At 35.8% G+C, this 14,945-nt stretch overlaps 1 pseudogene; it reads right to left on the bottom strand.

Moving 5' to 3' along the window:
- Positions 1-14,945, bottom strand: part of LOC139315028 (centrosome-associated protein 350-like) — a 101,265-nt pseudogene that overhangs the window by 11,032 nt on the left and 75,288 nt on the right.

Below are 14,945 nucleotides of genomic sequence, written 5' to 3'. Positions count from 1 at the left end.
TGCATGTTCGGTGCTGAAAAGCCATCACTGGTATAGGGTCGCCTGCTTCAGTAGTAGTTTGGACTAGAAGTCCTCCCTTCCAGCTCTATTCTGATTGATTTATTGACTGATAGTAGCCTTGCCTAAAAGCAGAAGAACCTTGTGACATTGATTTATGCACTCATCACAACTTGGCTAGATGACAGTAATGAACTCTATAGGATGCTACCACTGAAAAGTTATATGGTTGGCTAACACTCATCAACCAAGTCCTATATGGCTTAGCACTGAGGTCTTCAGGACTGCATTTTTCAACAGGAATTGACCCTCCAATACATATATCCTGAAAGAAATGCTTGTTCCAGATTTCCATGAAGTTAGGGGATATGAGATTCACAGGTGGCTCTTTTTGATAGTGGGCCTGTGCTTTGGAATGGCCTTTCTCTTAATACCAAACTTGTTTTCACATTATAAACTTTCCAAACAGTTTTGAAAATAAATGGGTTTTTTGGGAGAATTTATAGAGACCGAGATGATAGTATTGAATGTTTCAGTTATTGTTACTGTATCTAACAATGTTGTTTTGTGATGTATTTCTAGTGAAATGTTGGTTTAATTTTACTTTATATTACTGTAGTACTGCTGTGGTTTTAGTTACACTATTGTAATGTTCTTGATCTGTTGTGAACTATGGAGAGTCTGATTTGAACCTGCCAGTGTACAAACATGATAAAAACAAAAATGATTAAAAACAAACAAAAATGTGAAACACAAAAATAACATACAGCTTATTAATAAGCCACAGCCTGTCAAATTTCATAACTGAAGCATTACTCTAGTCTTACTTATCTTAATTATGAACTATACTTACTGGTCTGGGACACATATCTGGGGAAGATACTTCTTCTCCATCATCCAATTCTGATACAACTAAAAACCTCTGCTGTTCATTAATTGCCAAGTTATTTTCTTGGACAGCACCGAGTCCTTGATTGCTAAAATGGATCTTCTCATTCCTTGCTTTTTTGATTTGCTGAAATTGAGTGACTGTGTCTTTCACAAAACCTTGCAGGAGACTATCAGCCAACAAACCAACTCTTTCCTGTCGATCTAGTAGATCTTCCTTTTCTTGGGATGGGACTTTAAGTTGGGCTTCCAGTTGGCTTCTTTCTTTTGTCAACAAGTCCAGAAGTGGCGTTGCAGATTTCTCCAGATTACTGGGAGGAAATCTGTTTTCTGTTTGCTCTTGCCAAACAGACCCTTGCTTCCATTTCTCAGGAAAGCTGCTGTCCAAAATCCCTTCTACTTCAATAGCAGAATCTTCTTTGTGGATATTTGAAATGGCGGGAGGTAACATACCATTATCATTTTTAGAGGATTTGGGAGAGTCAAAGTCTCTGGTTTCTTGATCAAACTCGTCAACAATACTAATAACTGCCACACAGCCACTTGGTTTATTGAATTTTACATAATCTCTAGCTCCAATTGAACCTTTTAAGGCAGATGATTCTCTTGGAGATTTCTCATTTGAATTTCTTTTATTCTTTTCATTTTCAAGACTGTCTAAGCCTTCCTGATTTGTTTTGTGTTGATTATCTAGTTCATGCTTAAAGAAAGAATTTTCATTTGAATCTAAGTCATTACCAAAACTTTCTGAAAAAAGAGAGATTTTTTGTGGAGGAGCAAAAATACCATGTTTTTCTTTACAATCAAAATATTGAATACCATTGTAAGAGCCATTATTGTTTCCTTCAGATTTGTCCAACTCTACACCAGCCCAAAAACCTTTATCAAAATTTGTCCGACCTTTAAATTTCAGTGTTCCAGGCTGGACATTACTCACAAGAACTCGGTCACCAATGCTGAAACCAAGCAAAATATCTTCTTGTTTTTCTGATGATGCCTTGAAACTGGAAGCCGAAGATGAATCATCATCATCATCATCATATGGTTCTTTCTCCACATCGCCACGTTCTTTATTTTTCACAAATTCTGTTGGTGACTGGAGTTCTAACAATCTTTCTGATTGAATGCTATCAGCTACAGACAAAGATTTTTCACTGAGACATTCACTTATTTCATCATCACTTCCAAAACTAGGGGATTCACTCCTAGGAGGTCTTGTGTACAAAGTGTTCTCTCCCTGTGATCCTGTATCTTGTCTGAAAGATAATGTAGGTGCTTGAAAAATATCTTTTTGATATTCAGTAAGAATTATCTCACTTTTTGATATATCTGTTCCTAAGGAAGACTCTTCAAAATCACTAGAATATGATTGCTCTTCACAAATGGAAATCTGTTCTGAAACCAGGGAATCACCTTTCAGTGTATCTTTCCCCAGCCTATCAGAGGATTTGACTGATGTAATACTTTCATCATCCTTGAACCTTTCACTTGGCATCTCCTTGATTTCCTGCGCACTTATGCACTCCAAGACAAATTGATCCTTTTCCGACAGTTCAGTCTCTGAAGGGACCTCTGTCTTTAAAGGAACTGAATTGTTTTGATTTAAATCAAAAACTGAGGCATCATATATTTCATAAACCTGGGAAACTATTTCAACATCTAATTCTTTTGATTCTGCTGTCTCTTGCACTATAGATCTGGTAGTGGGAGAGTCATAACTCACTGCATCTTCAGACTTATTCAGTGATATGGAAGATATTTTGCTTTTGTTTCCTAAATCTTTGAGAATAGCTGACGAGAGTAAACTATCCAAATCGTCAGATTCTGCTATAGATTTTCTTAGGGTTTTGAGGACTGTGGATGCTGTAGGAGATTGCTTCTCTGCCTGAATCTCTGCTTCTGTGAATTTCATGGTGTTTACAGACACAGATTGTTCAGAATGTGGCACAGCATCTTAAGAGAATAAAACAAAATCAAACACACATACTTAAAACAATTGTGCCCTTTTATTTAGCATTATTAAAGAAGTAAAAAATCTGGGTATTATAGGAAAAAACAGAAATTCTTACTAGAGAATGCTAACCTGTCCCATCAAATAGCATGAGTATTCCACTGTTTACATATAAATGGCTAAAGTATAATTTAAAAACAATATCCTAATCAAATGTATAATCAATAAGACTTCATACATGCTTTGATTCTACTATGCATAGGAATTAACAGACCCCAAAATATACTCAAAGATTTTAAAATTGTATAAATGTTCCCTTTAAATTTTTTGTACAATAAACGAGGTGATTGTTTTGAAATGTTTGGTTTTTCCTTCCCTATCTGATACTTTACTAAACTTAAATGTTTATTAAAAGAATTCCAGAATGAAGAAGTGTGAGCAGAGAGACACGTAATGAACACAAGTAAATTATCCAGTGTTACTCTGAATCTGAATCTCTATCTTGTTTCTTTCTAAAAAGCTATCAACTCCAGTTCAGACATAGTGCAAACTCAATATAGTGTCAGAAGAGATTCTTATACTTATTTAGCCACTCTGAACCAAAAATGCCTGGTAGCAACTACTAGCATTCTTCTTTGAATTTCTTTTGAAGAAACATTATAAATAAAATTGCTAGAAAATATGCGTAATAGCTTATAGAAAATAAAATACATTTTTAGAATTATACTGAATACGAAATAATTCAATAGATTCTTACTTGTTGCAATACTATGGGAAAAAGTTCTCATTTTTTAAAAAAAGTGTTAGTTAAAAATAATAAAATCTATTAATTCACTTGCTTGCTTTTCAATTATAATTTTTTTAAAAACATACTTTTAGTTGAAATTATTTTAATCACATTAGGTATATGAAGATAACTTGTATAATTTTAATATTAAACAAATAACTTCCAAGATACATACCAATATGTTCCGCAATAGATTCCAAAGATCCTCTAGAACGTTCAGAATCAGTGAGTGATTTCCAACTTTTGGATGTTTCAGACCTAAAAAGAAGTTTTGAAAAGATCACTCATACATGTACTTACAGATATTTTAAACATTCTGAAAATACTGTACACTGTATCAGAATTAACAAAATAAAACACAAAAACAAGGAGAAAACATATTATTTTTTTCAAAAAATATATCAAAAATGTAATCCAGAGATTTGAATATTGCAATCCATCCAAAATCCTTATCTGAATTAGGATTTGAGATCAGATTCTAATCTCACTGCTCTAGAACACACAAGTCTATTCAGTAGCTACCAGATTTCTAAGTTTTAGACATAGTTGCATGCCTATTACAAAGTATGTCAGGAGAAGATTATAATTTCCCCATTTGTTAAGCTTTTGCTTTTTATTTAATTTTTAGGGAGTAGGATAATAGTTATATCTGCTACCCCAAAGGAAGGTATGGCATTGGGAAATAGAGCTAACAGGACTTTTTTTACAGTTCTTTCTCAATCTGAGATTGGTTACCATACCAGAAAACTGATTAATTTAAAGTTCCGCAGCTGACTCCTGGGCAGTGAATAGCAAAATATCTGTCAATGAGAATGTGGTCCTGAGAAATCATATTGACCTGGCCCGTTTTGCTAAAATTGGGTTTGAAAAGGAAAAAACATATCCAATTTATTCAAGTTATTTGCAGCAACATAAGATTGATGGGCAAAGAAGTAATCTCTGCATAATTTTATTTTATTTTATTATAAAATTATTGGCCTCCCAAATTACCATAAGGTAACTCTGAGCGGTTACAGACAAACAAACAAAACAAAAATAAACCTACATTAAAATCTGAATAAATTAAAACCACACATTAAAATCAAGGACACGTGGACAGGATAGCAATAGAATGGTTACTCGATCAACCACATCTACTGTGCTTTTTCCCACATTGGGGCTGCAGGCCAACTGGCAGAGCCAAGTCTTTAGGTCCTTACAAAAGGATAGGAGGGCTGGGGCCAACCTCGCATCAGGGGAGCAAGATGTTCCAGAGGGCAGGAGCAACAGTATAGAAGGCCCTCCTCCTGGACCCTATTAGCCAGAATAATTGGGCTGACAGGACCCACAGCATGCCAGCACAAGTGGGACGGTCCAATCCCAACGGGGTTAGACAGTCCCTCAAATAACCTGGATCCATGCCATGAAGAGTTTTAAAGGTGATCATCAACACCTTGAATTGTACCTGGAAACAGACCAGCAGCTAATGCAGCTTGTGCAGTAGTGGTGTTATAGGGGCCATTAATGGGGCCCCCAAACTGCCTGCACCATTGTACTCTGAATGCTCTTCAAGAGTAGCCTCATGTAGAGCGCATTACAATAGTCCAACCATGAGATGACAAAGGACCGAATGATAATAATCTATACTTTCTAAATTCTCATACAATAATACTTGGCATTACTCTCATAAATAAATTGGTGGCAGCCTCTGCAGTAACCTGCAGTGGTATTGAAATGGTGACAGGAAATGGTAACATCATCATATAGATATTGCTTTTATGTAGTTGCATCCCAATGTCTAACACAAGTTAAGATTTTTCTTTTTTAGCATGAGTTTTGGGGATGACTTTATGATTTTGAATACTACAGTCTAGTGCATATTAATGAATAAGTGTTAAGGATTATTAATTAACAGCAACCATAATAATTTAATTAAACCACTATTAATTTATAATACCCTCTTTCCTCTGGAACATGTTTTTTTGTATACAAAATTATATACCAAAATTTACTTGGTCAGTCTCTTTTAACATGAATTCATCCATATATTTCTTTTGATCAGCATCTCAGATTCTTAAATATGCATGCATATAAGATAGTTTTCTCCCTTTGAAAGAGATACAAACCCTTTCTAGGCTGCTAAAGGCGTATATTTAGAAAGGCCATAATGCACTAACTTTAAGCAATTACTTTACCTATGAAGTGGTGGGGGTTTGATCTTTGGTTTCTCAGTAACCGAGGATGGAGTTTTGATTTGAGGTTTAGCTGTTGGTGTTGTCTCAAAATCCCGATTCAATTCCTCTTCCGTTTTCTTGATGAATTCATCATAAGTCTGATGTAAAAAAATAAGATATTAGAAAGACCTTAACATTATCTTATTCTTTATTAAATTTGTTTTCAAATATTAATCTTATTGAATATTGAAATTTGGAAGTGTGTGTGTGCGTGCGTGAGTGTGTAAGATATACAAATGTTTTATAGTTATTATATAATTTAACTTATGAAGATATTTTTATTTTGGTCAATATTATTATATTACTATCAGTATCAAAGCAAACTCAAAAGGAAAAAATATTCAAAGAAAATGAGGCAAAAGAAAACATGGGAATATCAATATGTAACATACACATATTCTATTTAACATTTCTTTCAAATTAATTCTTACCTCCAACTGTTTGATCAAACTTGCTTCTTGAGCTTTAAGTTTCTCTTTGAGCCTCTTCTTCTGTTCTTTTTTCAGCCTATAAACAACAGACTTTTTTTTCTGCACTTCGTCTTTCAGAGCCCAGATTCGACTTTCAATGTCACTTTGATCAGATGTAGTTTCTAAAAAAAATATATTATTTAGAAAAAATATTTTATATTTGCCTGCTAGAACAGCCACATAAACCTACTTTACCTAATCACTGTTAAGAATCCAATCTCAACCATAATTACAATAAAATTATCTTATTTATTAAAAACAGAACTAAAACAGAACTTCTAAATTTAAGTGATACGTAAACTAAAGTGATAAACATGATTTGTTCCTTTTACCCATTCCTATCCTTTCTCTGTAATCTGTCTGATGAGGGGTCTTGACTTTTTCATTTCCCAAATTGAAAATTGGTGGAAAATTGCAAATATGTTATATTTAATGTTGTAATCTACATAGAATTCAAGCCCCATCAACTCCAATGAAAAACTGAGACCCATTAAAAATAGTTTAAAAATTATAAAAAGGAAGTCGAAGCCCTAATACTTACCTGATTGGGTCATGGATAAAGACTCATCAGACCAACTATATGAGATATCCTGAGATTTTGTAGATGACGGCTGCTTTCCTCCAGACTTCGGTGTTTGTTTGTTTGATTCTTGCTTTGATAGAGATGCACTGCTTTTGCAAGGAGACTATATCAAGATGAAAAAAAGAGTAAATAAGGAATATATATCACACACACACACACGCACACGCACACACACACACACACACACACACACACACACACACCTCACACTAATTACAAGCATGGATTTATTTATAATTTATACTAATTACAAGCATGAACTTATTTTGATTTCTGTCTCTCTCAAGCAGGGGAGGCCAACTAGTTAGGGAAATCTTGTTACTGGACAAAAAGTGGCAAGCCTCTGATGCCCTCTCAGATACCAAGCAAGGATTTCAAACAGATCCTTGTCTATGTCATATATTGCTAGAAGGAGAGACTTTCTGGATTTCTGGTTTTTCAAGATATCAGTTTACTTCTATTATGTCTAGGACCAAACATATGTCTGTGTTCTTTCTTTTTTTAAAAGGTTGTACAGAATGAAAAGAATCATTCCTGGAGAATCTTTTCTATGGTTGGAAGCTGAAGTAGGTAATGTATATCTGATAACATCTCCCACATTATAATCATATGCTTGCAGTTCTAAAGTAGAAATAATTTCTTCCCTGGAATTGTTCCAAAATCAAAGCTATGGGCCTTTTCTCCAGTACTCTTTGATTGGGGGCATAATGGCTCAGCAGTTAAAGATGTTGAGCTTGTCAGCTGGAGCTGATAGCCTGGGTTAGCGACCTGAGTGCCGTGCAACGAGGTGAGCTCCTGCCCACCTAGCTAGCACTTAGACTTAGACTTATATACCGCTTCAAAGTACTTTACAGCCCTCGCTAAGCGGTTACAGTCAGCATATTGCCCCCAACAATTTGGGTCCTCATTTTACTACCTTGGAAGGATGGAAGGCTGAGTCAACCTTGAGCCTGGTGAGATTTGAACAGCCAAATTGCAGGCAGCTGCCAGTCAGCAGAAGTAGCCTGCAGTACTGCACTCTAACCACTGCGCCACAGTGGCTCATCTATCAGTTTGAAAGCATGCAAATGCGAGTGGATTAATAGGTACCACTTTGGTGGGAAGGTAACAGTGTTCTGTGTGCCTTTGGCATATAGCCATGCTAGCCACATGAACACGGAAAATGTCTTTGGACAAGATATGGCTCCCTCGGCTAAGAAACAGAGATGAGCACTGCACCCTAGAACAGGACATGATCAGACAGGAAAACCTTTCCCTTTCCCTTTCATCTGCAAAAGACCTTGACTACATGCTCAGAAAAACCTATATATTCATTTAGTGACCATTCAAAGATACGAAAGTACTGAAAGAAGTGACATATGACCTGTTCTCATATGACTGCTGCAGCATCTCTATACATGATCAAAATTTATGCGCTTGGCAACTGGCAAGCATTTATAACTGTCCCAGAGTCATGTGATTACCATTTGTAACAGGGGTGAAATCTAAAATTTGTTACTACCGGTTCTGTGGGCGTGGTTTGGTGGGGGTGGTAATGTGACTGGGTGGGCATGGCCAACTTTTTTTTTTTTTTACTTTTAAAAGCATTTTTTCTACAACCTTAAGAGGTTGTGGAAAAAAATGCTTTTAGAAGCCTCTGACGATCAGGCAAGTCAGCTGGGATTGCCAGGGGTTTTTAAAGGCATTTTTTTCCCTACAATCTCTTTGGCTGAAGAGGTTGCAGAAAAAAATGCTTTTGAAAGTATAAAAAACAGCCTCTGATGATCGCGCGGCTCAGTTGGGTATGGGGGGCAGTGCAGGGATTTTTGCTACCAGTTCTCCGAACCACCCGTCGCCATCGCTACCGGATCAGGAGATCCGGTCCGGACCGGGAGTATTTCACCCCTGATTTGTAATCATTCCAACTGGCTTCCAACTAGCAAAGTCTATAGGGGATGTCAAATTCACTTAACAACTGCATGATTCATTTAATAACTGCAGTGATTCTCTTAATAATGTGGGAAAAAAATAGTAAAATACAACGTAATTCGTTTAACAATTGCCTTACTTAACAACAGAAATTTTAGGCTCAATTGTAGTCATAAGCTGAGGACTACCTATAGTTTCATTTCATCTATACTTAAAACACTGTTATGTTTTGAACTACATCTAAGAAGTCCTGAAGGAAACTGCAATACAAAGAAATAAATAAAATGAAGGCAATAAATATAAAATGATATGAAAAGCATAGAGAAAAGGTATTGAATAGATGAAGATCTTGAAAAGCAAAGAAAATGGGGAGAAATAAAGAAAAGACTAAGATAAAGAGAAGGTAGGCAAAAGGTTTGGAGTTTTATTTCTGCATGGGAGATTAAGGAGCGAAACGGGTACTGTAAGTCTTGGGTCTCTTTTAGGCATTCAGTTTTACCTGTTAAGACACCTGAGGTGTTTTCCCAAGTTGGGCCCTGTCCCTACTCATTTTTCAAGTACAGCCCTGAAATGCCAATTTGACACTTGAAGATAATGAATTTTCTGTGCTCCTTGAATAATGTTTTGAATATTAAGAAGACTGAAAGTTATTATCCTTGGGATTCTCAATTTCACATTCGAAATTACTCCCATCTGCTTAGAAAGATTTTCATAGGTAGTAAATCAACAGAATCTCAATCTCTCTCAAGGTCTCATTTAAAAATTGACCTCCAGCACCTCTTTCCTAACAGTACTCAAAGCACTTCAAGACTGTGGTCCTGAAATCTGAAGTCAAACTATGGGAACATTTTGTTTTTTTAAGGGCAGTAAGCAGTAAAATAGTATTTATGTTTCTGATATCACTAGCACTTAAATTTATATACCGCTCTATAGTGTTTTACAGAACTTTCTGAGTGGTTTACAAATATCATCATGTTGCCCCCAACAATCTGGGTCCTCATTTTACTGATCACAGAAGGATGGAAGGCTGAATCAATCTTGAGCAGCTCAGGATTGAACTCCTGGCAGTGAACACAGTCAGCCTTCAATACTGCATTCTAAGCACTGCGCCAGATATATTAACCCTATTTTACTAAAAAGAAAAAAAAAGGAAAGGAGGGGAAGGGGGGGAAGAAACTTTTCCCAAATAACCATTTACAACCTTCACAGAAGGATTCTGACAAGCAAAGCCAATGGGGGAACCAGATTCATTTAGTGACTGTACGATTTGCTTAATGACCTTGGCAAAAAAAATGTGACTCATTTAATAGCATCATCGCTTAATGATGGGAGTTCTGGTGCCGAGTTTGGTCATAAGTCAAAGACCATCTGTGCGTCACTTCAACAGGGTTTTAGAGGCTGAAAAAATAGTTTAGGGTGACCCCACTCATAAAATGTTGCCTACTCTTGCTAGTGACAAAAGTCACCATCTTTTCGCCCTTTTAGTCAGGTTTAATGTTGTATCAGAAATCATTTCATCTCCTTTATCCATCCAGTCTTAAATAACATAGATTATGTAAGCATGGTATTTGGAGATTAAGTCATCTTTCCTATTTAGATGATCTCACATTAGATAGCAACACCCAATCAACAGAGAAAACTACAGTTTAGCCTCATTCACTTAATCTGAGAAGTAAACTAGAAAAAGTATGAATTGTGAGTGCATCTTTTACCTTTTAACAGTATATTTTGTACATTTTTAACAAAATTACCATGTTGTGTTACAATAAATACACACTGGACATTACTTTTATATTATGTGTTCTAGAAGTAGCTGGAATTAAGAATGAATACTTCTTTTCTTTTTTAAAGAAAGTGTATGTTCAGACATTTATCTGACTGATGTACTAATGTAATATAATATTCAAATTAAGTCTTTAATTTAATTTCAAAGAATGGCAAATGGATAATCAAATTCACTTACAAGTTTTCCAGGAGAAACAGCAGATTCCGTTTCTTGTGTATAAACTATTTCTTCAGTTAGTGTGTGATCTAGGCTTCTAGGCTCGCCTTGAATCTCAGAAACCTTTGATGGAACAGACTCAACAACTAGATTGCTCAATTCTTCTGGGACGGAGCTTTCGCTATTTAGACGAGAACAAGGTGGCATTGAAGAGTCTTCTTCACTGGCTGTCTCTGAGAGAAAAAAAATGGAAAATGATCAATCCCTCAAAAACTCCCAGTACTTTACTGAGAGGCTTTTAAAAACATTTTGATACACGCTTAGAGTCATACTAAAAATTAAGAAGACACCAGGGTGGATAAAAATCAATGATTTTTTTAAAAAAATCAAAAAAATCAGTTTTTTTTAATTTAAATTGGATTTTTTTATTTTTATCGAATTTATTTTAATAAAAACCTTTTGGGGTAAAAATCTATCGTAAGATATTTTTCTATTTAAGATACATAAATAATTTAGTTTATTCAGCATGAAATGGAGCTTAGTTATGTAGCATGAGGCTGTATATTCTGCAACACTGGGACTATCGGTGAGTCAACAGTGGGTCAAAGGAGTAGCAGAGATGACAGTTGCTCTTTAAAAATTATGATTTAAATCGAGTTGATTTAAATCAAGCCTTTTTACTAGTGATTTAAATCATGATTTAAATCAACTCGATTTAAATCAAATCCACCCTGGAAGACACCACTGAACTTTTTGGCTTTTTAAACATATTTCAACATACAGTATTTGATCTTAATTTCCACAATATTGATCAAGGGATATAACAAGTATCATCCACTATTTACATTTTATAGTCCATAATCATAATCCCGCTTTTGGCGGGACAGTCCCGCTTTTGAGCAATTTGTCCCGCGTCCCGCGGCGTTTCAAAAAAGTCCTGATTTTTCTTGAGCCCCAGCTGATGGCTAGAAGAAAAAAAAACTGTTTAAACTCTTGCCCGGGGCTTCAAAGGGCCGCCCTACAGGCAATCAGTGTAAAGCAGTTTTTTTTTCCCCTAGCTAAGCTTCAGAAACGAAACCGAAACCAGGGTCTTTGGTGCAGCGTGACAAAATGAGGCAGAGAGAGATTTATTTTTATTTTTATTTTTCCTCCCCAAAAAAGGTAGGTGAAAAACTGCAAACAATGGGAAATTTAGGAGGAGAGTTCAAGATTTTAAAATACAAAGGAAAAAAAGCTGTATTTAACTAGGGAATTGTAATAATTGAGATACTATTAATTGTATATTGTGTTGAAAGCAGAAATGGTTAAGTTGTGGTTCGGAGGAATATATGGGAGAAATTATTTGGTTTATTATTATTGGTAAATATAATTAATTGATTTGTAAGAAATTGGATTGCATGGAAATAATTGGAATATTCATGTTCATATTGATTAATATACAAAAAAGATAGTTTTATAACTAATTGATTTATATTAAAATGTTGAATTTGTATTAAACAACTGTATTACATAATTACATAATTAAACAATGTGAGGATGGATATAAAAATAGATGACAATGGGAAAGGGTATAATATAGAATAGAAGGGAAAAATTGAATTTGATTAAGATTAGAGATGAGGATGAAGGGTAATATTGGTTTTTTTAAAAAATAGATGAGGAATAAATATGGCAAAAAGGAAATATAGAAATTGTAAATTTAATTGAAATGACTAAACGCTGTTTAAATTTGTGAACCAGCCAAATATTCTGTTCAAAGAAAATACATTGTATGTTTGTATGTGTGTTTCTAATTATTGCTATTTATTCATATTTGTTCTCTTTTATTCTTTAAAGTTTAACAATTCATTCTTTATCTTAATATCTTTATATTTGCTTGGGGTTGGCTTTCTTCCCTTTCATCTTTTTTATTGTACAGCAATCTTTCTCCTCAAACCTACCACCTCTCTCTTTTCTTTCCTTCTTACTTTCTCTTCCCCCCACCCTCTTTTTCTCCTCCCTACTTCCTCTTTCTTTCTCCTTCTCCTCCTCTCTTCCTCCCTCTCTTACCCTCACTCCTACTCTAATTTCCATTCCTTCATCCCTCTCTATTGCTGTAATCCTTTAATGCATATGGACTACTCAGAGGGCTGAAAAAGTTATTTTTGACTGGTCCTCACACTTTTGACCAGTCCTCGAACTTATGACTGTCCTCACATTTTACATTTTTGCCCTATCTTGTCATCATGGTGAAGAGAAGCAGTTGTGAAATGAATGACATGGTTGTTAAGAATGCTGCATGGGCATAAATGTGAGGATGGTCATAAGTGTGAGGACCAGTCAAAAGTGCGAGGACCTGTCAGAAATGACTTTTTTCAGCTCTCTGGTTAGTCCTTTTGTGCATATGGACTACTCAGAGGGCTGAAAAAGTTATTTTTGATTGGTCCTCACACTTTTGACCAGTCCTCGAACTTACGACTGTCCTCACATTTTACATTTTTGCCCTATCTTGTCACCATGTTGAAGAGAAGCAGTTGTGAAATGAGTGACATGGTTGTTAAGAATGCTGCACGGGCATAAATGTGAGGATGGTCATAAGTGTGAGGACCAGTCAAAAGTGCGAGGACCTGTCAGAAATGACTTTTTTCAGCCCTCTGGTTAGTCCTTTTGTGCATATGGACTACTCAGAGGGCTGAAAAAGTTATTTTTGACTGGTCCTCACACTTTTGACCAGTCCTCGAACTTACGACTGTCCTCACATTTTACATTTTTGCCCTATCTTGTCACCTTGTTGAAGAGAAGCAGTTGTGAAATGAGTGACATGGTTGTTAAGAATGCTGCACGGGCATAAATGTGAGGATGGTCATAAGTGTGAGGACCAGTCAAAAGTGTGAGGACCTGTCAGAAATGACTTTTCAGCCCTCTGAGTAGTCCCTATACACATAGCCATGGCCACCCGGTCACATGACCAGGTAGCCACGCCCACCCAGTCACATGGCCTCCAAGCCACGCCCACACAATAAGCCACGCCCACAATGGTGTCCTTCTTACCAATGTTAAAATCTGTTCACCTTACCCTATAGACATAGCCATGGCCACCCGGTCACATGACCAGCTAGCCACGCCCACCCAGTCACATGACCAGCTAGCCACGCCCACAAAATAAGCCATGCCCACAATGTCCCTCTTTACCAATGTTAAAATCTGGTCACCTTACCATAATCACAAAAGCAAATTTCACCTCTTGAAAAAATAGATATACCCCTACATTTATCATTATCTCAAATATCTAAATTAGAATTATGTGCAGATAATTAGAACATTGTTAGAGAAGAATTGGGAAGAGCCGGTTTTATTTAAACCTCAGATATTTAGTTTGATTTGCTGTTTTTGGTGAAGTTTGTGTTTAGATTGAAAGAGCTCTCTGAGGCCTTCAAAAAGAATTCAGAAAGAAGGTTATAGAAGTCCATGAGATTAGGTAGGGATTTAAAAAGATCTCCAAACAACTGGACATTAATCATTCCACTGTCCAGAAGATCATCTACCAGTTGAGATGTTAAAAACAAAAAAACTTTACAATGGGCGTACTTACTTTTTCATGTGATCATGTATGAGAATATATTGAAAATTTTAGAGAAATACATTTCTATATTATTATTTTATCTATTATTTTACCTATTATTCATTTGCTTTTTATATTGAAAATTTATCTGTCCTTTAAGTAGAATTGTTTGACACAAATAGTAAGCCAAAACCAATTATTTAAAAATTTGGGATAAGTATGATGTTTGAATGCAGCTTTTGGAACACAATCAGGTCCTGAATACATGAAAGCTCTTTCTTATCTTGCACAGGTACTTTTGTTGAACAAAATAACTTGGATAAGTCAAACTTTTTCCACAAAATCAGCACATTTCTAATATCAAGATTTAGAGCAGGAGTCAACAAACCATGATCCATGGGCCAAATCTGGCCTGCCACTTCTTTTTGTATAGCTCACAGGCTAAAAATAGATGGACAGATGGGCAGCAGATTGCTGAAACCAAGCCTCAGCTGAACTCCCATGATGAGGGAAAGAAATGAGGATGGGGTGTCCCAGGCAGTAGCAGCAGCCTATCATTGAACCAAGCTGTCCAATGGCTGCTCTGCTCATGAAAGCAGATAGGAGAAGGGAATCTGGCCCTTTATAGAAAAAGTTTGCCAACTTTTAATTAGAGTCCAACAAAT

The sequence above is a fragment of the Pituophis catenifer genome, unplaced genomic scaffold, assembly GCF_029215685.1.
Source record: "Pituophis catenifer annectens isolate HBS135680 unplaced genomic scaffold, rPitCat1.0.hap2 SCAF_3, whole genome shotgun sequence".
Lineage (NCBI taxonomy): Eukaryota > Metazoa > Chordata > Lepidosauria > Squamata > Colubridae > Pituophis > Pituophis catenifer.
Note: the sequence above shows the minus strand (reverse complement) of the source record. Positions and strands in the feature narration are given on the sequence as shown.